We start from the raw sequence: 22567 nt of genomic DNA on the forward strand, positions 1-22567 counted from the left end.
TGTGTGGTACAGCAGCTCGGAAAACTTTACCTCTGAGGTGGTGGGGAGCATGTACTTTGGACACCCTGGTTCCCAACATCACTATTATTGATAAAACAACACAGAATCCCGTGAGAAGAAACTGAAGGGTGAGTAAGCCCTTAATAGAAAAGCTGACACGCTATCATAGCTTTGTGCGGTGGCTAATCCCATTTCTGGGGGTTAGCGAGTTAGAAAAAGCTATAATAAACATCTCGGCTGTAATAGAGATAATTGAGAATAAAACTATAGATGCCATCAGGAAACTCCAAGAAGAAACTACTAGTTTATCGAAAATAGTATCACAAAATCGTATGGCTCTAGATTTAATATTAGCCTCACAGGCAGGGGTGTGCACAGTAATCAATGTCAGCTGTTGCAGGTATGTAGACCAAAGTGGGTGAATATCTGCTGACTTACGGGAGATCAGAGAACAAGCAAAAATCCTACGTGAAGTAACTCAAGATGACACCTTTTGGGGGTTTTCTGAGCTGTGGGAAAGTTAACCTCTTGGTTTACCAAACCTATCATGGTTACAACGATTATTTGTTACTTGAATAATTATTGTGGTTCTATCCATAGCGCTTTGTGTTATAGTTCGATGTGCCCTGTGGTGTTTCCGGAACACAGGGGACTCCTACAGCGGATGGAAGAGGAACCAGTTACGACGCAGGCTTGAGTCTTACCAGTATTTTGAAAAGATGCTGGATAAGGATGTGATAAATGATTTAGTCCCAAACAGGATTCCAATTCAAATTTACAATTTATTAAGCGAATAGAGGCAAGCAAACAGCGCTGGGTGCTCCGGGAGTCTCCGCTCCACCAAGATGCACGCGGTACAGTTACTGTTCTTGGTTTATATCCTGTCTGCTAATACGTATTCATGAATAGGCGTGTCTTCTTCGGCGCATGCCCTCTTCTCATTCTAGAGTCTTGTCAAATCTTCCTCGGTGTGCCCCCAGGATGACCCCAAACTTTATGCATGCACTTTACAAGTTTCTCTTTACACAATACTATGCGGTCAGTGGTCAAACTGGTTTGAGCTGATATACCAGCAAAGTAGTTTAACTTTCTTCTGTAAAATACCCCTTTTTATGGTGCAGGAGAAATCCATAAAAGTACAGAAGATTACACTTCATCACACGAATCAGATGAACATATTTCACAATCCCCCATCTTCTTCTTTGCAGTATTGATTCGTGTTTTCATTTCCAATTGAGTACTGCAGATATCTGCATTCCTTGTATAACCGAGTAGATTAATCTAGTAACAATCCCCCACATATCCCCAGTACAACTATCCCGATTTTAGTAAGCCAATCACCACCCATAAAATCTCCCCCAAATCCTCCTAGATTGACTCCTTTCCAAGTTTGTCTCTCAGGAGGCCATTCGTTATACACCTGGCTCTCCCTGATTTATGGGTAACAGGAAAAAAACCTAGGTTTTATTGTTCCAATTCCTTGGCAAATATGATTACAGGTACAGGCTGTACAATTAGAAAAGGTCCTCACTTTTTCCATTTTTCTGGGGTAAACCCCAGCTGGACTTGTTCCAATATTGACTACAGTTATTTGCCGTAGTCAGAGTCAAGGAACTCACCCCAAGTAGAACTAGAAGAGGTCCGGTCAGGGCCATAGTGGTCGGCGGTCACAGCCCGAAGGGGTTGCAGCCCTTGGCAGACCCTTTTTAAGCCGCAATACCAGTTCCCCTCCGGTCTTGCCCTCTCCTTTCCTTTAAGGGGGTGCTTTCTTAGTACCCAAATTAATTGAGCACTGCTTGTGAAGGCCAGAGCTTTGCTAGATCAGTGGTTTGTCCAGACCTGAGCACTTGCCCGAGCCTGGCGATCCTCTTTATTTGCAAGGCTTTATGGCTACAGAAAACTGCCAGTTAGCCTGCAACACTAATCTTACAAATACACACCACCTTCTACACAAAGGACAAATTCTAGTTCCAGCTCCTTTTTCCTGTTCTTCTTTTGCCAACAACTCCTTCCGATTATACTCGTTGGGAGTACCCATTGTTGTTTCCTATTACCCTTTCCCATTGTTTTCCAAACTTGGGGATTACTTATATTGCTCTCCATAGCTTCCCATGGCCATCATTCACCTTGATTTGTTCCACCACAAACGTAACAATTAGCTATATTCAATGACTTAGCAATGTTTTCAGCAAGATTTACAAATAGATTTTTAGCAACTGTGGGAATTTCATCTTTCACTCCTGTTTCTATTACAGGAGTAGCCGCAATAAAATTCCCACAGCAATTGAGTCAGATGTGACTTTCCACTCCTTCACTGGACCTTTCACTCGTGACACATGTGTCCATCCTTTTTCAGCAGTTCTCACAGCTGTTTCTGTAGTTAATAAAACAAGGAAAGGTCCTTCCCAGAGGGGAGATAGGTTTCCTTCTTTCCATGTTTTTGTCAGAATTTTATCTCCTGGTTCTAACTGATGAATTGCAAATCCTAAAGGTGGTGTTTGGGCCACCATCCCAATCTCTCTTAATTCTTTTAATCTTTTTCCAAGGGTAATTATATATTGTTGGATACTATGATGCTCAATTACATTGTTCCCCAGAGGCATTCCTTGAAAATAAGGCACGCCATATAACATTTCATATGGCGATAATCCAGTCTCACTGTATGGTTTAGTTCTTACGTTTAGAAGTGCCAGTGGTAAACATTTCGTCCAGGGCATTTGCGTCTCAATCATTAATTTAGCCAATTGTTGTTTTATTGTTTGATTCATTCTTTCTACCTTCCCCGAGCTTTGTGGGTGCCACGGAGTGTGGTATTCCCACTGAATACCTAATGATTGACATAATAGTTTTATTATTTTAGAAGTAAAATGTGTGCCCTGGTCAGAATCAATGTACTGGATTATCCCATATCTAGGTATCAAATGTTCCAATAAAATTTTTACCACCATCTGTGCCGTAGCTCGTGCTACAGGGTACGCTTCTACCCACTGTGTTAAATGATCTACTATTACCAATAAATATTTTATCCTCCCTACCTTAGGCAATGCAGTGAAATCGACTTTCTCAAAAGGTCTGTAAGCTGTTTTTCTCCCTCCCGTGGCTGCTTGTCCAAACACTGTCTTATTTACCTTTTGACAGGTTAAGCAACCTTGTGTAATTTGCTTTGCTATTTCAAAAATTCCAATACCACCAAATTGTTTAAGAAAATGATCACTTAACGCTTTTGTACCCCAATGTGTTTGCACACGCAAACGTTCTAATATTCGCCTGGTGTAGGCTTTTGGCAACATTTCTCGCCCATCGGGCAGTGTCCATTTTCCTTGTTCTAATTTAGCTCCTATTTTCTCCAATTTTGTTTGTTCTTGTGGGGCAAACTTCTTCTCTCTTTCCTCTCGTTCTTCTTTGCTGGTGTCCTCCTTTGTTTGTATGGCATTAATTTTGGCAACTTTAGTCCTCAAGGCTGCTTCCTGGGCCTCTTTATCTGCTAAGTTATTTCCTCTCGTTCGGTAATCTAATCCCTTTTGGTGTCCCCTCACATGTACCACTGCTATCTCCTTTGGTTCTCTTAAAGCCTTTAAAATTTTTACTATTAATTCTTGATGTATTAAAATCCTCCCTTGAGTATTAATCAAACCTCTTTCTTCCCAAATTTTTCCAAAAGAGTGGACCACCTCATATGCGTATTTAGAATCTGTAAATATAGCCCCACTTCTTCCTTTTAATAATCCCAGGGCCCTACATAGGGCATACAGCTCACAAGCCTGAGCTGACCATGATGGACTCAGAGGTCCTGATTCCACAAGTTCTAAGTCCTTATTAATTATTGCATATCCCGATTTTCTCTTCCCTTCTACCACTCAGGAGGAGCCATCTCTGAACAGCGCTTCTCCATTTTCCAACTCAGCATCTCTTAAATCTGGTCTCACCTTAGTCTGGGTCTCAATTACCTCTAAACAGTTATGTTGTAATTCCTCTGATGGTTCTCCAAACAAAAATTGTGCTGGACTCTGAGCAGAAGTCACGCTTAGTCAGGGGAGTCTATTAGTATTGCTTCGTACTTTAGAATCCGGCTGTCCATTAACCATTTTTCTGCTTTTTGTTGTGAAACATTTCTGACATTGTGTGGGGTATACACTTTTAAAGGAGCACTGAAGGTAATCTTCCTAACTTCTTCTATTAATAATGCTGTAGCAACCAAAGCTTGGAGACAAGCAGGCCATCCTCTGCTTACTGGATCAAGTAACTTAGAACAATACCCCACGGGTTTTTTGATTCCTGCCCAGTCTTGAGTAAGAACTCCGTATGCTGTCTGGCTTGATGTATTCACAAAGAGATAGAAAGGTTTTTCTAGATCTGGGAGGCTCAATACAGGTGCTTGTATTAATGCCTTTTTTACTTCCTCACATCTCTGATTGTCTTCAATAAGCCATTTAAGTTGGTTATTAGTTAATTTTTCATATAGGAATTTTACTTTTTCACTATAATTTTCAAGCCATGGTCTACAATATCCTAATAATCCCAGTATTTGCCTAATTTCCGTTTTAGCTTGTGGGGGTCTTAAGGATGGAATCCCAGATACCCTATCAGGATCTAACTTCTTCCTTCCCTTACTCAGCCAATGTCCTAAGTATTTTACTTCTTGTTCTACAAACTGCAGCTTTGATCGGGACACCTTTAATCCCTTTTCCCCTAGAAAATTTAACAATTTAATGGTGGCTTTTCGGATCCCCTCTTCAGTTTCTCCTGCTACTAATAAATCGTCCACATATTGCAATAATTTTACCTCCTTAGGTATTGTGAAATCTTGTAGAATTTTCTCTAAAGTTTGTCCAGATAGATTTGGTGACTCTGTAAACCCTTGTGGTAACACAGTCCATCTTAATGGTTGTTTTCGTCCTGTTTCGGGGTCCTCCCACTCAAAGGCAAAATAATCTCCGGATCCCTCATCCAGAGATGTGGAGTAATCGCTGAGGGGTACTTTGGAAATTTACCCTCTAAGAACAGCCTTGAAACCAGGTGGAACGTAGCACTCATGCACAACGGGTCTGTGCCATGGAGACTCCCTGAACGGCCTTGGATGTTGGCAACATCAGGGGCGCCTGGTGTGCTGACTCTGGGAGAGATTACATGGAGGCTGGAGCGGAGTGGAGACCTCGCGGCCACGCTCTGTGAACCGGGGAGTTTAGGGATGCACAGGATGTACATTGATAAGCTGCGCTTACAATGTCCTGGGCCAAAGACCTGTCAACTTTGATGAAGTGCTGTCCTTAGAGTGAACTTTGCTAATTATAATATCATTATAATACTAAAACGCACACCCCTCTCAAAAGCTACCACCCCCCCAAGGTGCGACCCCTCCTCAATGAGTGTGCGCACTGAATTTTTCCTAGTCTGTACCTTTAAACGCGAAGCGAGAGAATTCTGCACCAATCCTGATAAAGGTATGTATGACTAGAGTCACTCAAGCTCCTCCTGCAAAGTAAAACACTATAAAATAATGTTTTAAGAGCTGGATGTTAGGGAAGATACCATCGTTGTGTACCACTCTAACTTCTGGGATCAGTCGACGGGCTGAGCCTCTCTTCCCCCCCATCGGGACGCCGTTGGGCAAGATTTGAACCCTTGGTCATACCAAGTGCCTTCCCGGGAAACTTAGAAATCTCTATGTAGAGTCACTTTACATCTTTTAAGGCGTTTATAGCCAAGTAGTGTCCCTCGTAGTTTTAGCATTTGCACGTGCTTTATAGGTAGTGAATTTATGACCGGCAATCCAAAGAACCTGTATATCTGTTGCTTCAATAAATCGCACTATTGATTGACTCAGCCGTGTGTTCAATAAATCGCACTATTGATTGACTCAGCCGTGTGTGGTCCCTGAACGCGACCGTACCTCTGAGTGCGGCCGTGTTAGTTCAGGAGGTGTCCGGCTGAGCAGGTAGTGTGATGTTAGTAGTGCATCCGGACCCGTGATAGTCCAACAAAGGTGTTGGGCACGACCGGACTACTAACGCTGACTTTGGGCATCACTCAGAACCTAAGCTCAGCCGCCTCCAGTCCCTCTGATATCTGAGGATCGACTGGAAAGCAAGGGGGTTTAGTTTCTGCCAAATTGCTCTGCCTCTTAACGCAACAGGCCCGTGGGTCCTGCTGGACACCAAGCTGAGCAGCAGCCAGCACCGTGCCCTTGGCCAAAGGCGGCGGGCGGCGGTGCCCTGGGCTGCGCTGGGCAAAGCCTTGCCAGCAGCTGGAGGGAGGGGAGCCTTGCCCTCTGCTCAGCGCTGCTGAGGCCATGCCCGCAGTGCTGTGCCCAGGCCCGGGCTCCCCAGGCCGAGAGAGACAGGAGCCCCTCCCCCAGCCCCGCCCCCCAGCCCCCCCCCCGGGCTTGGAATGGCAGCTGTGATGTCGCGGCGCTGGCCCGGCAACGGCCACAGTGCCTGCAGGCACGGCTCTGCCAGCACCCGGCAGCTCCAGGGAGAGACCAGCTCTCACCCAGCGGCACTGCCCGGCACCGGGACCCCCTCGACAGCCTCGCTCCAGCCGGCTGGGAGCTCTCCGGAGCCCCAGCAGCGTGTCCGGCGCGAGGACTCCCCTGGCCCCGGCACGATGGGCCAGCTGAACTGCTGCTACGGCTCCAGGTGGGCTCCCCCCGCGGCTCGGGGACACGCCGGCGCAGCCGGGCCCCGCAGCAGCCGCCTTTCTCACGCCCTTTGCCGCCTGCTCTGCAGGGTCTACCCTGGCCCCGAGCAGCAGTGCGCGCCCGGCCCGGCATCAGCCGAGCCGCTGCTCCACCAGCGCGTGCGGGTGACGCAGGGCCGCGGGACGGGGAAGAGGCACCTCCTCCTCTTCAGCGATGCCTTGATCATCGCCAAGGCCAAGTAAGAGGCGCAGACCCCGGCTGCCTTTCCTCCTAAGGCCTGGCCCCGGCACCGGGGCAGGGACGCCCAAGGAGCAGCCCCAGGCCCCGGCACCCTGCTGCTAGCTGCACCCGTGGCCGTGCGCGGGGCAGGCGGAGGCCAGAGGGCAGCCGCCGGGCTCGGCCACCTCCAGGTCACTCCCTGCCGCTCCTCTCTGCAGACGTGGCAGCGCCCCGCGCCCGCAGCTCTGCCTGGCCCTGCGCCGGCTGTGGGTGCTGAGCGGCGGCAAGGGGGCGGCCGGGGATGCCGCCCAGGAGGAGGAAGACAAGGCCACCACGTCCCTCGTCCTCGCCTGGCCCTATGGCTTCTGCGTCGTCACCTTCTGGTGGGTCTCGGTGCCACGTCCCCCGGCAGGGCCGGGCAGCGCTTCTGTCCGGCCCCACGCCGCTTCCTCCTGCCTCTGCAGCCGTCCCCACGGGGCAGGGCTGTGCCGGCGCCCGCCTCTGCCCGCGGGCTGGGCAGCAGCGGGCGCTCAGGCTCTTTCTCCTCTCTTTCCTGCAGCTCCCGCTCGCTGAAGGAGCTCTGGCTCAGCGCGCTCCGTGGGTAAGCCCTGCCTGGCAGAGCAGCTTGGGGGGCCCGTGCTCACAGCACGGGGGGATGTTCTAGCCGTAGCCGTACGATGCGGAAACGCCGCTCCTGAGCTGGGGAGAGCTGCCCCCACGGCTGCGGGCGGCTCTGGAGCGGGCAGAGCTGGCGGAGCTGCTTCACCCAGCCCCGTCCTCCCTCCTTGCCACTGCTCTCCGCTCGACGGCCGGGCGGTGCCCGGCTGCTTCGGGGCAGCTTGGAAGGGCTCCCGGGACTGGCAGGCGAGGGAAGAGGCAGCTTGGGTCTCACACAGCTCTTTCTCTGCCCCTGCCCCGTGCACAGGCCAGCAGAAGGAGTGCAGGGAGCCCGCGTCACCCAGCTGCCCTCCATCAAGCTCCTGCTGAAGGAGCTGCGCGGCCGCAATGCCGTGAGTGTCCCTCCCGGCCCCGCTCTGCCCCAGGGGCTGCTCCAACCCCGCACCAGCCCCATCGCTTCTCACCTGCTGCTCTTCTCCCCTTGCCCAGGCCAAAACACTCAACGCCAGCAGCCTGGAGAGGCTGGTCGAGGGCCTGGCAGAGGTGAGGAGCCCCCGGGCCGCCATCTCGGCCGTCCCCACATCTCACTCATGGCCCGCGGCCGATGCAGCTCGCCAGGGGCCCTTCGTGCTGCGGGGCTGCTCGCTGAGCGCAGCGCATTTCTTGCAGGCTGGTGCCCAGCAGAAGCCACCTCCCGTCCCCTCCGGCAGCCAAGGTGGACATGGCCACTCGGACGGTGAGTTTGGAGGAGACGGGGGCAGGACGGCCCCTCTCTCCTGCGCTGGCAGGCGGCACCTGCGCTGCTCAGGGGCTGCTGCTGCCCTTCCCGCAGGGCACGGCCGCAGAGAGCTGAGCCCCCGGGGCGCCTCGTTCCCCAGCCACGCCTCTCCCTCGCTGTTGGCGGGGGCACAGCGCACGGAGGCTCGGGCAGCATTCACCTGGCGCTTGCCCTCCATGGCTCTCTGCTCTGTTTTCCCTGGCGGCAGGCGGGACCCGCAGCAGGACGAGGGGGCTGCCCTGGCCCTTTGCGCGGCGAGGGACCTTGGCCGCTGCGGAGGCGCCCGGGCAGTCGGGCTGTGCCGGCAGGGCGGGTCTCTTCGACCGGCCCCTGGCAGATCTCTGCAGCCAGGAGGGCACGCTGCCCCAGCCCCTCCAGGTAAGCCAGCCTGGCCGGGGGGTGCCCGTGGCGCTGGCTCCTGCGCAGAGGCGCTGTCCCCAGCAGAGGGACCCCGGCTGGGGCTCGGGGACCAAGCCGGCTCCGCCCCACCTCCCCCACCTCCAGCCACCCCTGCGTCCTGCCCTAGTGAAAGCAGAGCCGCCCACGCTCGCTCCTGGCCCGGAGGAAGGCTCACCGGCCCCGGGGCCTGTCCCCAGCCAAGCAACTGTCCTCCTCTGTCCCCCGCAGCTCTTTGAGGAGGAGGAGGATGTGGCTGGGCTTGCCGGCACGTCGGCCAAGGAGTTGCCAGCACCAGAGGCGGAAGCAGAAGCAGCAGCGGTATGTCAGGGCCACAAAGAGGGTGACAGCACTGTCAGAAGTTGAGAGTGCTGCCGCAGGGACAAGCAAGGTCACCCACTAGCCGGCAGCTCTGCAAAGGTGCAGAGGAAGGGTGGTGCAGGATGGCCATGGCGGTTTGTGCGGTGATGCCACCAGAACTGGCTCAGCTGGGCTGAGCAAACCCATCCAAGGGCTGTGCCTTTCCGAGCTAAGGTAGCAATTGGGCAGGAAGGTCCTTGCCACCCGTTAACTTGCACATTTCCATTGCAGGTGCCTCCAGTCCCTCCAGAAAGTGAACACCTGGAGAGCTCCTCTGGGGAGACAAGGTAAAATGAGCTAGGTGTGGTTAAGAGCAGAATTGGTTCACGTTTATCATGGCTTGACCTGTCTAACAATACATTGAATGGAAAGTTTGCCAGGCTCGAGAAGAGCAACCTGTGAAGAGGGGAGCAACGGGCTACTGGACAGCGAGAGGAGCAAGTTGGGAGCAGAGCTCTGCGGGATGGGCAACTGAGGACATCCAGGCAGGCAAGAAGAACGAGGAGCCCAGGTGTGTAGCAGGCTCTGCTGCCCATCTTTCAAAGCTCCGAACACTGCTCCGACTATGGGCAATATTTCTGAGGTGCGCAGAGATGGCACCGGGCAGGAAGCCCGCAGCTGCCCGTGGGAGAGCGTGTCTGTCAGGAGGAACATATCACTCCAGCGTTGGCAGCTCTCCTTCGGCACTTGTGGCAGCTCTGTTTGTGCAAGGCTGAGCAACACCCCAGCAGAGTCACAAGGCTCATAGCAATTTTTTGAGCTCTTTGACCCGCTGCCTACAGAAAGAGGCAAAGTCTCCCTTTTCTGTTCATGTCAGCTGGCAAGCCCAGCACTGGCTGCTGGTGTCTGAATCCCAAAGACGCAGCAAGGAGCTGTGTCACGTAGCTGTAGACCCTGAGGTACTGGCACTTCGTAAAAAGCTCACGTTGCACCTGAGACAATTGAGGGAAGAAGAAAACAACCAAACAATACCAAAGCAGCGTGTTTTGCCTTCAAGCCTGGCTTTCTAGCAAGGGACAGTGAGGCGTGCTGCTGCTCGGCTTTTGGAAAGGACCACAGCACAGCTGCCCTGCCCAGCCCTGCTGCCTAGCAAAGCAGTGCTGCACATCTCTGTCAACTTGCAGAGCTCTGAGGGTGTCACACGTGTGGAGAAGGGGACAAAGCCGTGCCGTAGCCACTGCCAGGGACGGTTCCCTCTCGTGTGCCAGGAGCTGCCCCTTGGACAGCACACTGCCCAAAGGACAGGGCACAAAGTCGTGCCTCTTCCTGCCTTCATGGTTTCATCAGCACTTTGGACTCTCTTCTTGCAGGTGCCGATTTTTTTCTGCTGCCTGGATTGCCCGCATGAGCTCTGCTGCCTGGGCTTTGAGGGGCGCGATGCAGCCCCAGCACCACCTCGGCGGAGGCGAGGAGGGAGGCACCGCGCCCTTCTGCTCCGGCCGGCACATTTCACTCGGGCACCGCGACGCCGGAGCGGCCCCGCACCGCCCTCAGACCCAGCCCAGCCCTGGCGGGAGGCCTTGCTGGCTCACTCCTCGGCTCCGTCAGCAAAAGCCCACCAGCCGGCACAGCTGCCCCCGTGGGGAGCTGGCATGTCACCTGCAGATTCCATGGGGCGTGCTGGGCGTGGAGGTGTATATCATCTGAGAGGGACACGAGGGACACGCTGGACAGCATGTTCCAGACTATAAAACCCTCCAGGTTTTCTTTGCCGCTACTCATTCTTGGCAGAGAGACGCTGCACCACCTTGCTGCATACAAGAAGGGAGCACCCATTGCTGCCCTTTGGTCGGTGCAAGTCCTTGTATGCAGCACACAGCACAATACCCTTTCTTAGTATTCTTGATCAAACATGACTGGCTTGCAGTTTCCATTAGCTGAGTTAACTCCAGGTTAGCTACAGCAAAAACTCCGCTCTTACTTCTCCGACCCATCAGCGCTCTCTGGACCGACGCAAACACCCCCCTTTCTGTCAATCAGAACTGGAGTGGTGATGCTTTGCTTTCAGCCACAACACGTGCCTGTGCCTAGGGACTGATGGGAAGGAGGAGTTAAAAAAGCCAGCTTACATGGTGCCCCAAATCCCAGCCACCCTCCAGGACCGGAAAAAAACTGGACACACCCCCATATTTATTCTAGCCATTCTGTAGCCAGCACAGTCATTTCAGTGTCGATTCTGGTTGATTCTGCAGCTTTATAACAGTTGAAACACCCAGCTCATCAAGGCGGCTGATCTAGAAGGCAGGGGATCTGAACTGGCCCCAACTACCTATGATGTGACAGTGTCCATAACTCGGGTTAATCACAGGTTGTCCTGTGACATAAGGATGTAGCGCTCTCCCACCTTTCTCCTTTGAAGCTTTGGGGTTTGTGCAGGGGAGCCTTATGTACCTTTCTTTTCAGAGTTGCTCATCGTTTCAGCATTGTTTCTGATGAGGAAAACATCCTTTCTGTGTAGATGTTAATTTATGTACATTTAATAAACAGCATGGTATCCTATACTACCAATGATCTTTTTTTCAGACTAATGAAAAGTTCAAGACAAAAGCATGCTTTGTGTCTGCAAAGAAAAGTGTAAACCTCTGTAACTGTATTAAAAAGCTGCGGTTGTTTCACTCGTGGATGTTTGTAGCTATAGCAGAAACAGAGCTGCTGGCTGCCTTACTGCGAGGTCCAGAGGACACCAGTCTTTTCCTGAAGGCTTTCTACCAGCGTAATACTGTTTGAGTTGCCACTCCATTAAAACAGGACTTGTTCACTAATTGGTTCCTACATGAAAACCCGAGGACAGAAACTTGATCCTGGTTGGCAATGTCAAAAGCAGCATGAGGCGAGGCTGCCCAAAGCCTGGCTGCTGCGCTTGGAGGAAATGTGCCTTGAGTCCCGATGGGCAGACAGGGCACGCCTCTGCAAGTCTGCTTCGCAACACAGCACGACGCAACAGACCTGTGTACAAAGAGCATTAACATCATCACAGGTACAGCCAGTCACAAGGTGGGCAATGCCCGAGTGAAGGCTGCCAGCTGTCCTGCTGGCCGGCTCTGTCCTTCACGGCTGCAGACTCCCTTTCCCAGGCACTCACTGAGCCAGGGGCTGGCTTCGCACTCGGAAAGCACGTAGCCCATGCAGCAGCTCACTCCACTGCTCACCGTGGTTCCCCATGGCTGCTTATCTACCCAACAGATCTCTTAGTCCCTCCTGTTTGTGTATGGAGAAGGACTCGTAGGAGATGGGATAACAGTGATCACCAAACAGGGGAGTTTAAACTTTTGAGTGTAATGAGATACAGCTCAGAGGAGTTGCTACCTTGCTTTTCAGGAGAGCAAACTTGAAGCTACTCAGAGAGCTAGTCTGCAGTGTCCCCTACGAAGCTGCTTTGGAGGGCTCAGGGCTCAGAGAGCAGCTTAGTTTTTCAGAACCACCTTCTGCAAGCACGGGAGCAGGCAATCTCGTGGAGTCTGAAGTCAAACAAGAGGGGCAGAAGACCAGCTTGGCTGAACAGGGACCTCCTTTTTCAACTCAGGTGGAAAAAGGAATGTTATGATCCCTGGGACCAAGGTCCGGCTTGGCAGGAAGATCACAGAGCTGTAGTTCATACGTGTAAGGAGAGAACAGAAAAGGGCAAAGCTCAGCTAGAGTTGAAATTGGCCAGTGTTGTGTCGGGCTATAAAAAGGGCTTTTTACAGTACGTTCATAGCAATCGCTCATTGAGCACGGCCAGGGACTCTCTGAGGAGGAGGAGGATGCGGGTGGGCTTGCTGGTGCATCGGCCACAGAGCCACCAGCACCAGGGGCAGAAGCAGAAAGCGCAGAGGTCTGTGAGGTGCACAGAGAGCGGGGGCTGCGCAAACCCCTCCGAGCGTATGGCGGGATACGTTGTATCGCGGGATACGTTGTATGACGTTGGCGGTTTTGGGGGGTAACTATGTACGTACTGTAGGGACACATGCTTTCTTACGGGATGAAAAGATGTAATGTTGTCGTGGTTTAGCCCCAGCCGGCAACTAAGCACCACGCAGCCGCTCGCTCACTCCCCCTCCCACAGTAGGGTGGGGGAGAGAATTAGGAAAAAAACCTCGTGGGTTGAGATAAACACGGTTTAATAGGACAGAAAGAAAGAAGGAAACAACAATGATAATACCAACACAGGAATGTACAAGAACAAGTGATGCCCAATACAGCAATCGCTCACCACCCGGCGATCGACAGCCCGTCCCCGAGCAGCGATTTCCGCCCCCCGGCCAACTCCAGTTTATGTACTGGGCATCACGTCGGATGGTAGGGAATATCTCTTTGGCCAGTCTGGGTCAGCTGTCCCGGCTGTGTCCCCTCCCAGCTCCCCGTGCACCCCCAACCTCCTTGCTAGCAGGCCAGCACGAGAAGCTGGACTGTCCTTGACTGCTCAGCAACAACCCAAAACATCAGCACATTATCAACAGTTTCTCATCCCAAATCCAAAACACAGTGTCACACTGACTTCTGTGAAGAAAACCAGCTCTATCCTGGCTGAAACCAGGACACAGGGGATAAGGGAAGAGGTTCCCCGAGGGCAAAACATTACTAAAGCATTTAATGAACAACAAGGGAAAGACGAATCTCCAACAGAATGGTTGGAGAGGTTGAGGAAAAACCTACAAATGTACTCTGGAATTGATCCGAATACAGTGGCTGGGACCGCACTCCTTAGAACACAATTTGTAGCTAAATCCTGGGGGCATATAAGAAGGAAATTAGAAAAATTGGAAGATTGGCAAGAAAGAAGATTAGAGGAGTTACTTAGAGAAGCCCAGAAAGTCTATGTTAGGAGGGACGAAGAAAAACAAAAAGCAAAAGCAAAAATTTTTGTACGTGTCAGTAGTAGGAGCAAAAGGAGAGCCTTTTAAAGTAAATATATTGAAAGATGTAGAAGTAGAAACAGAAAAGAAAATTTGTCTTAATGATTTACTTTTGCTCCCTGAAGCGGAATACAATTTATTAGGAAGGGATTTGATTTTGAAGTTAAACTTGAGCATTCAGAGTCAAGGGGACAAATTGCAGATTAAATTATACACTTTAACACAAGAGGATGAAGAAGCTATTAACCCCTCAGTGTGGTATAAGGAAGGGGAAACTGGAAAGATAAAAATGGACCCCATAAGCGTTCAAATAACAGCTCCGCACCGCCCAATTAGAATCAAGCAATACCCTATACCTATGGAGGGTCAAAAAGGATTAAAAGGATATTTACCCTGAAGCTAAATAAATGGAGACATAGAAAGTTATTAATGTGACTGGGTGCGGGACAGAGGAGGAGATAAAAAACAGGGGCAAGGAATCGGGTAGAGGGACGGAAGGACGTTTTAAGAAGCGGCAGGCTACGAGAAAAGCAGGAAAGAATTAAAAAATAGGAACAGGAATGAGGATAGAAGGAAATACTGAAACAAAATTTAAAAAGGGACAGAGTATACGGAAAAAAGGGAGGAGTTAAAAGTACGGGAAAGGGAAGCTGGATAAAGGGAATCGTTGAAGGAGAAATTAGGTAGCGGTGGGGTGCAAGAAATACAAGGGGAGGGGCGGGGAACCAAAAAAAAAAACCCCAAACAAAAAAACGGAGAAAGGGAGCCGGGTAGAGGGAGACGTAGAAGAACTTTTAAAAAGCAACCGGGTACGAGAGACACGGACAGGAATTAAAACGCAGGGACGGGGAGACGGACAGAGGACAAGGCAGAAAGGAAAAAGAAGTGGCGGTCAGGTACGAGAAACACGGGAATATTAAACAAACAGGGAGATGGCTAGAAGGAACCGCAATGAGAAAATGTTAAAAGTAACAGGGTACAAGAACCACAGGAAATAATGAAAAAATAGGGACGGGGAGATGCACAGAAGGAAACATAGGATGAAAGTTTTTTCAGCGCCGGGGTGCAGGACAGAGGGAGGAAATAAAGCACAGAGACAGGGTGCCAGAGGGAGGGAACTGTAGCGCGAGAAATTAAAATGCAGCAGGGTACAAGAAACACAAGTAAGCATTAAAAAACGGGGAGAGGGAGCCGCAGAGAGGGAAACGTGGGAAAAAATTAATAGGTGAAATGGTACAGGGCAGAGTCGGCAGATGAGCAGTAAGTTTCGGGGAGCCAACAAACAAGGGATTCTAAAGCAGTTCCAAGAGCTAAGCCCAGGAAACCCAGGATTAAAGTTCTCAGTTTCATATTTCACGTCCAAAATATGTAGAACTTTGACAGAGATGACATCGTGTTTTCCTTAAACCAGCTGATTGCAAACTGCTGCGCTGGGCGAGAACACCATAAACAGTTTAAGACGAACGGCCACGCTCCTAAGTAAAACAATAAACCCAGCGCACGGGAGCCGCGCAGCCTCTGCTTTGGCCTTCGCCTCTCGCCATCCGCCGCCAAAGCTGCTGCCGCATCCTGCGCGCCACGCGTAGCAGGTTTCCAGCCACGGCCTGAAAGGCGGTAAGGGTAAAATGCGAGAAAATGTGCCATTACGCTCTGCAGTTACGGTTAATTCAGGTCCTGTTTCACAGTCCGGTTACGGAACGTGAGGTCGCTCGCAGGAAGCGTCGTGGCGGAAATCAGAGGGGTGCCGAGGCGGCCGGAGAGACGGCAGAAGGCTGGAGGGCACAGAGGTACTCGGGAGGGGATCTGAACGGAGCACAGGCATCGTCGGGGAGACGCTGGCCGACGGGAGGCGAGCAAGATGGAGGAGAGGACAGAAAGACCGCTCTGAGGAAAAGGGATGGCCCGAGGAGATGTTCTGACAAACCGAGAGGGGTACAAATCACGCTCCAGAGATAACAGCGCGCCAAGGAGACCCCGTAAAACCCCGGGATGGGGGGGGGGGGGAGGAGGGGGTAAGGGAGACGCGCCAGGGAAATCTAAAAAGCGACGGGGTGTGTGACAAACAGAAAGAATTGGAAAAGAATAGACATCTTGATAAAAGCAAATATAGAAAGAGAATTTAAAAAGAAAAAAAGGGTATGAGGCAGGGGAGGAAAAAACTAACAAATAGGGAGAGAAGACCAGATAAAAGTAGACAAAAAATTATCAAAAGCGAAGGTGTTAAAGAAGGAGAAACTTGGCAATGGGGCAGCAGAAGAAATCAACAAAGGCAGAAAGCAAATTTAAATAGTGACAGGGTATAGCAGAGGCGGGAATGAAATAAAGACAGTGAACTGGATGAAAACAGATAGGGAAAAAAAATTCAGAAGTGATTTCACACAGGATAGCCAGGAAGTAATAAAAACGTAGGGTTAGCCGTCTCCATAAAAGCAGACACAGAAAATTTAAAAAACGATGAGGTAGAGGACAGACAGGAAAAGAGTAAATAATCGGGACAGAAAACCAGGTTAAAGTAAGCATAAAAACATAAGTTCCTCACCGTTCCTGGAGGTATTTAAAAGGCGCGTGGATGTGGCACTTAAGGCCACGGTTTAGTGGTGGACTTGGCCGTGTTAGGTTTACGGCTGGGCCCGATGATCTTAAGTGTCTTTTCCATCCTAAATGATTCTGTTATTCGAAAATGAAGACGTTAAGACGGGGAAAAAAAGTTAAAATAGGGAAAAAACCTGAATAGGCAAAGACATAGCAAGAAAATTTCACAAGCAACAAGGTATGGGACACACTAGAATGAGCTAAAAAAATGAAGCTGCTGAAGTGGATAAAAACAGACAAGGAAAGAAAATCTAAACGTGAGGGGGTACAGGAGAGACAGGAACCAACTGAAAAAAAGGGAGCTACAAAAGTAGATTTAGAACGAACATGTTAGAAGCAGCAAGTTACAGGAAACGGGAAAAAAAAATGTAGGGATAGAAAATGAGATAAAAGTACACCGAGAAACAAAATTTCAAACCAAAAAGAACGATGACTAAAAAAATTGAAAAATGGGGACAGCGAACCACATAAAAGTAGACGCAGAAAGGAAATACAAAAAGCGGTGCCCTTAGGAAAAAATAAGAGAAAATAACTAATAAGTAACGACAGCGGACGAGATAAAAGTAGAAAATTTGAAAAGCAATGGGGATCAAGGACTTTAATTAAAGACAGCGATGGTGAACTAAAATGGAGATGTAGAAGGGAAACTGAAGAAGGGGTGGCACTAAGGAAAGACAAGAAATAACTGAAGATACAGACATGGAAGGGCACAGAAAGTACATGTTAGAAGTGATAGGCATTAGGGAAATAAAGGAAAAAACAGAAATAGGGACAGTGGAGTAAAACAGCTATAGAGAGACAATTTTAAATGCGATGACAATAAAGAAAAACCAGAAGAGAGAGACAGAAGATGGGATAAAAGTAGAAAATGTTAAAAGCAACAGGGATTAAAGAAATAAGGAAAAAATTGTGAAATAGGGACAGTAAACAGAGATGTAGAAAAAAAGTTTTAATAGTGAGGGCGCTAAGGAAAGACAAGAGCTAATTAAAAATACAGACAAAGGGAACAAAAGTAAGCCTGGCAAGAACATTTAAAAAGCAATAGGCGTTAGGGAAAGAAGGGAATAAAACATGAAAGAAACGGCAAACTTTTAAAAGAGTTGGAGAAAGAAAAATGAAAAAGCCAGGTGATGCAGAGAAGTGAAAGAAATTTAAACTCAGTAACATCACAGTGTCATTAAGCAGACATCTTCTGTTTCACTTCCCCCCTTTTCTATTACCCTTGCGAATTCTTTCGCAGTCCCTTATAACGTACCACTCTCCTTCGTCCGTCGATTAAAATACCTCCCTGTTGCGACTTCAGGTTTGACCTTACTCTTTTTCCAGGTAACACAGTCATCCCCATTCTTCTGACAACGCCATAGCGAACCTCGAATTATACAACACGTACATAAAACAAATAAGCTATCAACTAATACGAGTACAAGCAGCTCTTTGATCCATTTAAAATTTGGTAACCGAGAGGCTAATTTGCTCCGAACTTCTTCACAACCCCAAGAGGTGATGTAAATCTAAAGCTGTTCTTATCATGACCTACTCCATAGCAGGGGTTATTAAATAGAGAGGTGTTAACCGGAACCGGAACTCCTGTTAGAGAGAACGTCTGGCTAGACTCTCTAGGCACTTGCAATCGCTCTCGTTTAGAATTTCCTAATATTATTATGTATTTCTATAGATTATTTTCGCCTAACTGGGTGAGATCTTCCCCTCGGTATTGGGATCGGTTACGGCCGCCCCAACAAAATTCCAAACGGACTTAAATTCTCTTTAGTTCCCGGTTTTACCCTGATTCGTAGTAGGGCTACAGTGGGAGCGCTTGGTACCAATGTAGATTTGCTTCTTGACTAAGTTTAGCTAGCTGTTGTTTAATTAAGTGATTCATTTGCTCCACTGGCCCACTTGCCTGAGGTCGGTTGCCAGTTTGTTCCTAAAATTTTACTAACTCGTTGCACTATTTGCGCACAAAAATGAGCACCCCTATCAGAAGATATTACTGCTGGTACTCCAAATCTGGGAATAATTTTCGTTTAAGAGTACTCCTGTCACTTCCCTAGCCTTATTAGCCCTACAAGGGAAAGCTGCTGGCCAGCCCGAAAAGGTATCTGTTAATACGAACAAATCCCGAACCCTCCCCTTTCCGTGGGAGTTCGGAAGAGTCTGTTTGTCAATTTTGACCTGGAATTTTCCCTTTACCGAGACTTCCAAATTTTACATGATTTCCCACCTTTGCATACTTCACAGTTATTAACCATGGCTTTTACAGTTTGAAACAAATTCCTGGCTACTCTTTGCTTCATAAGGGAATCATACGAGGCTTCAGTTGCCCAATGAGTCTGGTCGTGTTCTGCTTTTACCGGTTTCCGTACTATTCTAAAGGGAACTATTACTCTGTTACCTTTTAATTTTGCCCAACCTGATGATTCAACTTCTGCTTCCAAATCTTTAATTAATCTAAGATCCTTCTCATCACAGTCGACCGAGTCCGGTAGCGGCAAAGCTTTTTCAGGAATCAAACTTAACACCTCACCTTGTTCCGCAGCTCTTTTTGCCTCATAATCTGCCGATTTATTCCCCACTTCTGAGCAGCGTCACCCTCTTGGTGCCCCTTGCGGTGCATAAGCGCAACCGCCGAAGGCGACTGTACCGCATCCAAAAGTCTTAGGATCACGTCAGCAAGCTTAATGTTTTCCCTGGGCAGTCAGAAGTCCCCGTTCCTTCCGGATAGCCCCACGGGCATGAACTACACCCAAGGCGTATTTTGAATTTGTCCGGGTGTTCGCTCGCAGTCCTTCAACAAGCTCTCACTAAAGCAATTCATTCGGCTCGTTGTGCGGATGTACCCTCAGGGAGTGACTTTGCTTCCAGCACTCGCTCTGCGGTGGTCACGGCATACCCCGCCATTCGAGCTCCATCCTTGGCTGACAGTAGGCACACTGATCTTTCGGGAGGGGTTGACTTCCCCGAGACGGGGCACTTGGGCTACTTCTCATGGCTCCTCGCCTCCCATTAGTGGTGTTTCCCGGTGGGTTCCCAGAGGTTACCTGGCCCCTGCGGTGCGCAGAGCAGCCGCTGTAGCGCTGGCAATTGTTTTCCCCATTCCCCCCCCTGCCTGTCCCTATTCCGACACACTTGCCAAGCAGTCTCCAGCAATTTCTCTAAATCTCTCACATCTGTTCCTTGCACTTGCTGGTAACTTTTTCTTGACATCATCCGTCAGCTGTCCCAGAACCAGGAATAACAACTGACCCTTTCCCTCCTGAGAGGTACAGTTTAAAGTAGTGTATTTCTGCATCCCTTCTTTTAATCGGTTCAAAAAAATCAGTAGGGGATTCTTTTCTATCCATCTAGTTTAATTTCATACAATTTAGACCAATTTACTGATTTTGGGACAGCACTTCTTATTCAGCACTTGGCCATTGTTGCCAAACAATGCCATTGTTGCCAAACAATGTCACCGTTGCCATTGTTGGCACAGAGTGCCATTCTTGCCAAACAATGCCACCGTTGCCATTGTTACCAAACAATGCTATTGTTGCAACACAATGCGACTGTTTCCATTGTTACCACACAATGCCATTGTTGCCAAACAATAGCACTCTTTCCATCGGTGCAAACAATCCAACCGTTGCAATTGTTGCCACACAATGCCACTGTTGCCACACAATGCCACATTTACCAAACAATGGCACTGTTTCCATTATTGCCAAACAATGCCACCGTTGCCAAACAATTCCACCGTTGCCATTGTTGTCACACAATGCCACTGTTGCCACACAATGCCACTGTTTCCATTGTTGTCACACAATGCCATTATTGCCAAACAATGCCACTGTTGCCATTGTTGCGTAACAGTGCCACTGTTGCCATTGTTGCCGCACAATGCCACTGTTGCCACACAATGCCACTGTTTCAATTGTTGCCGCACAATGCCATTGTTGCCACACAATGCCACCGTTTCCATTGTTGCCGCACAATGCCATTGTTGCCACACAATGCCACCGTTTCCATTGTTGCCGCAGAATGCCATTGTTGCCACACAATGCCACCGTTTCCATTGTTGCCGCACAATGCCATTGTTGCCACACAATGCCACTGTTTCCATTGTTACCGCACAATGCCATTGTTGCCAAACAATAGCACTGTTTCCATCGGTGCAAACAATCCAACCGTTGCAATTGTTGCCACACAATGCCACTGTTGCCACACAATGCCACATTTACCAAACAATGGCACTGTTTCCATTATTGCCAAACAATGCCACCGTTACCAAACAATTCCACCGTTGCCATTATTGTCAAACAATGCCACTGTTGTCAAACAATGCCACTGTTGCCAAACAATGCCACTGTTGCCATTGTTGCGTAACAGTGCCACTGTTGCCATTGTTGCCGCACAATGCCACTGTTGCCACACAATGCCACTGTTGCCACTGTTGCCGCACAATGCCACTGTTGCCGCACAATGCCACTGTTGCCACTGTTGCCGCACAATGCCACTGTTGCCGCACAATGCCACTGTTGCCACTGTTGCCGCACAATGCCACTGTTGCCGCACAATGCCACTGTTGCCACTGTTGCCGCACAATGCCACTGTTGCCGCACAATGCCACTGTTGCCACTGTTGCCGCACAATGCCACTGTTGCCGCACAATGCCACTGTTGCCACTGTTGCCGCACAATGCCACTGTTGCCGCACAATGCCACTGTTTCCATTGTTGCCGCACAATGCCACTGTTGCCGCACAATGCCACTGTTTCCATTGTTGCCGCACAATGCCACTGTTGCCGCACAATGCCACTGTTTCCATTGTTGCCGCACAATGCCACTGTTGCCGCACAATGCCACTGTTTCCATTGTTGCCGCACAATGCCACTGTTGCCGCACAATGCCACTGTTTCCATTGTTGCCGCACAATGCCACTGTTGCCGCACAATGCCACTGTTTCCATTGTTGCCGCACAATGCCACTGTTGCCGCACAATGCCACTGTTTCCATTGTTGCCGCACAATGCCACTGTTGCCGCACAATGCCACTGTTTCCATTGTTGCCGCACAATGCCACTGTTGCCGCACAATGCCACTGTTTCCATTGTTGCCGCACAATGCCACTGTTGCCGCACAATGCCACTGTTTCCATTGTTGCCGCACAATGCCACTGTTGCCGCACAATGCCACTGTTTCCATTGTTGCCGCACAATGCCACTGTTGCCGCACAATGCCACTGTTTCCATTGTTGCCGCACAATGCCACTGTTGCCGCACAATGCCACTGTTTCCATTGTTGCCGCACAATGCCACTGTTGCCGCACAATGCCACTGTTTCCATTGTTGCCGCACAATGCCACTGTTGCCGCACAATGCCACTGTTTCCATTGTTGCCGCACAATGCCACTGTTGCCGCACAATGCCACTGTTTCCATTGTTGCCGCACAATGCCACTGTTGCCGCACAATGCCACTGTTTCCATTGTTGCCGCACAATGCCACTGTTGCCGCACAATGCCACTGTTTCCATTGTTGCCGCACAATGCCACTGTTGCCGCACAATGCCACTGTTTCCATTGTTGCCGCACAATGCCACTGTTGCCGCACAATGCCACTGTTGCCGCACAATGCCACTGTTCCATTGTTGCCGCACAATGCCACTGTTGCCGCACAATGCCACTGTTTCCATTGTTGCCGCACAATGCCACTGTTGCCGCACAATGCCACTGTTTCCATTGTTGCCGCACAATGCCACTGTTGCCGCACAATGCCACTGTTTCCATTGTTGCCGCACAATGCCACTGTTGCCGCACAATGCCACTGTTTCCATTGTTGCCGCACAATGCCACTGTTGCCGCACAATGCCACTGTTTCCATTGTTGCCGCACAATGCCACTGTTGCCGCACAATGCCACTGTTTCCATTGTTGCCGCACAATGCCACTGTTGCCGCACAATGCCACTGTTTCCATTGTTGCCGCACAATGCCACTGTTGCCGCACAATGCCACTGTTTCCATTGTTGCCGCACAATGCCACTGTTGCCGCACAATGCCACTGTTTCCATTGTTGCCGCACAATGCCATTGTTGCCGCACAATGCCACTGTTTCCATTGTTGCCGCACAATGCCATTGTTGCCGCACAATGCCACT

This window comes from Phaethon aethereus, assembly GCF_964289735.1.
Source record: "Phaethon aethereus genome assembly, chromosome: 29".
Taxonomy (NCBI): domain Eukaryota; kingdom Metazoa; phylum Chordata; class Aves; order Phaethontiformes; family Phaethontidae; genus Phaethon; species Phaethon aethereus.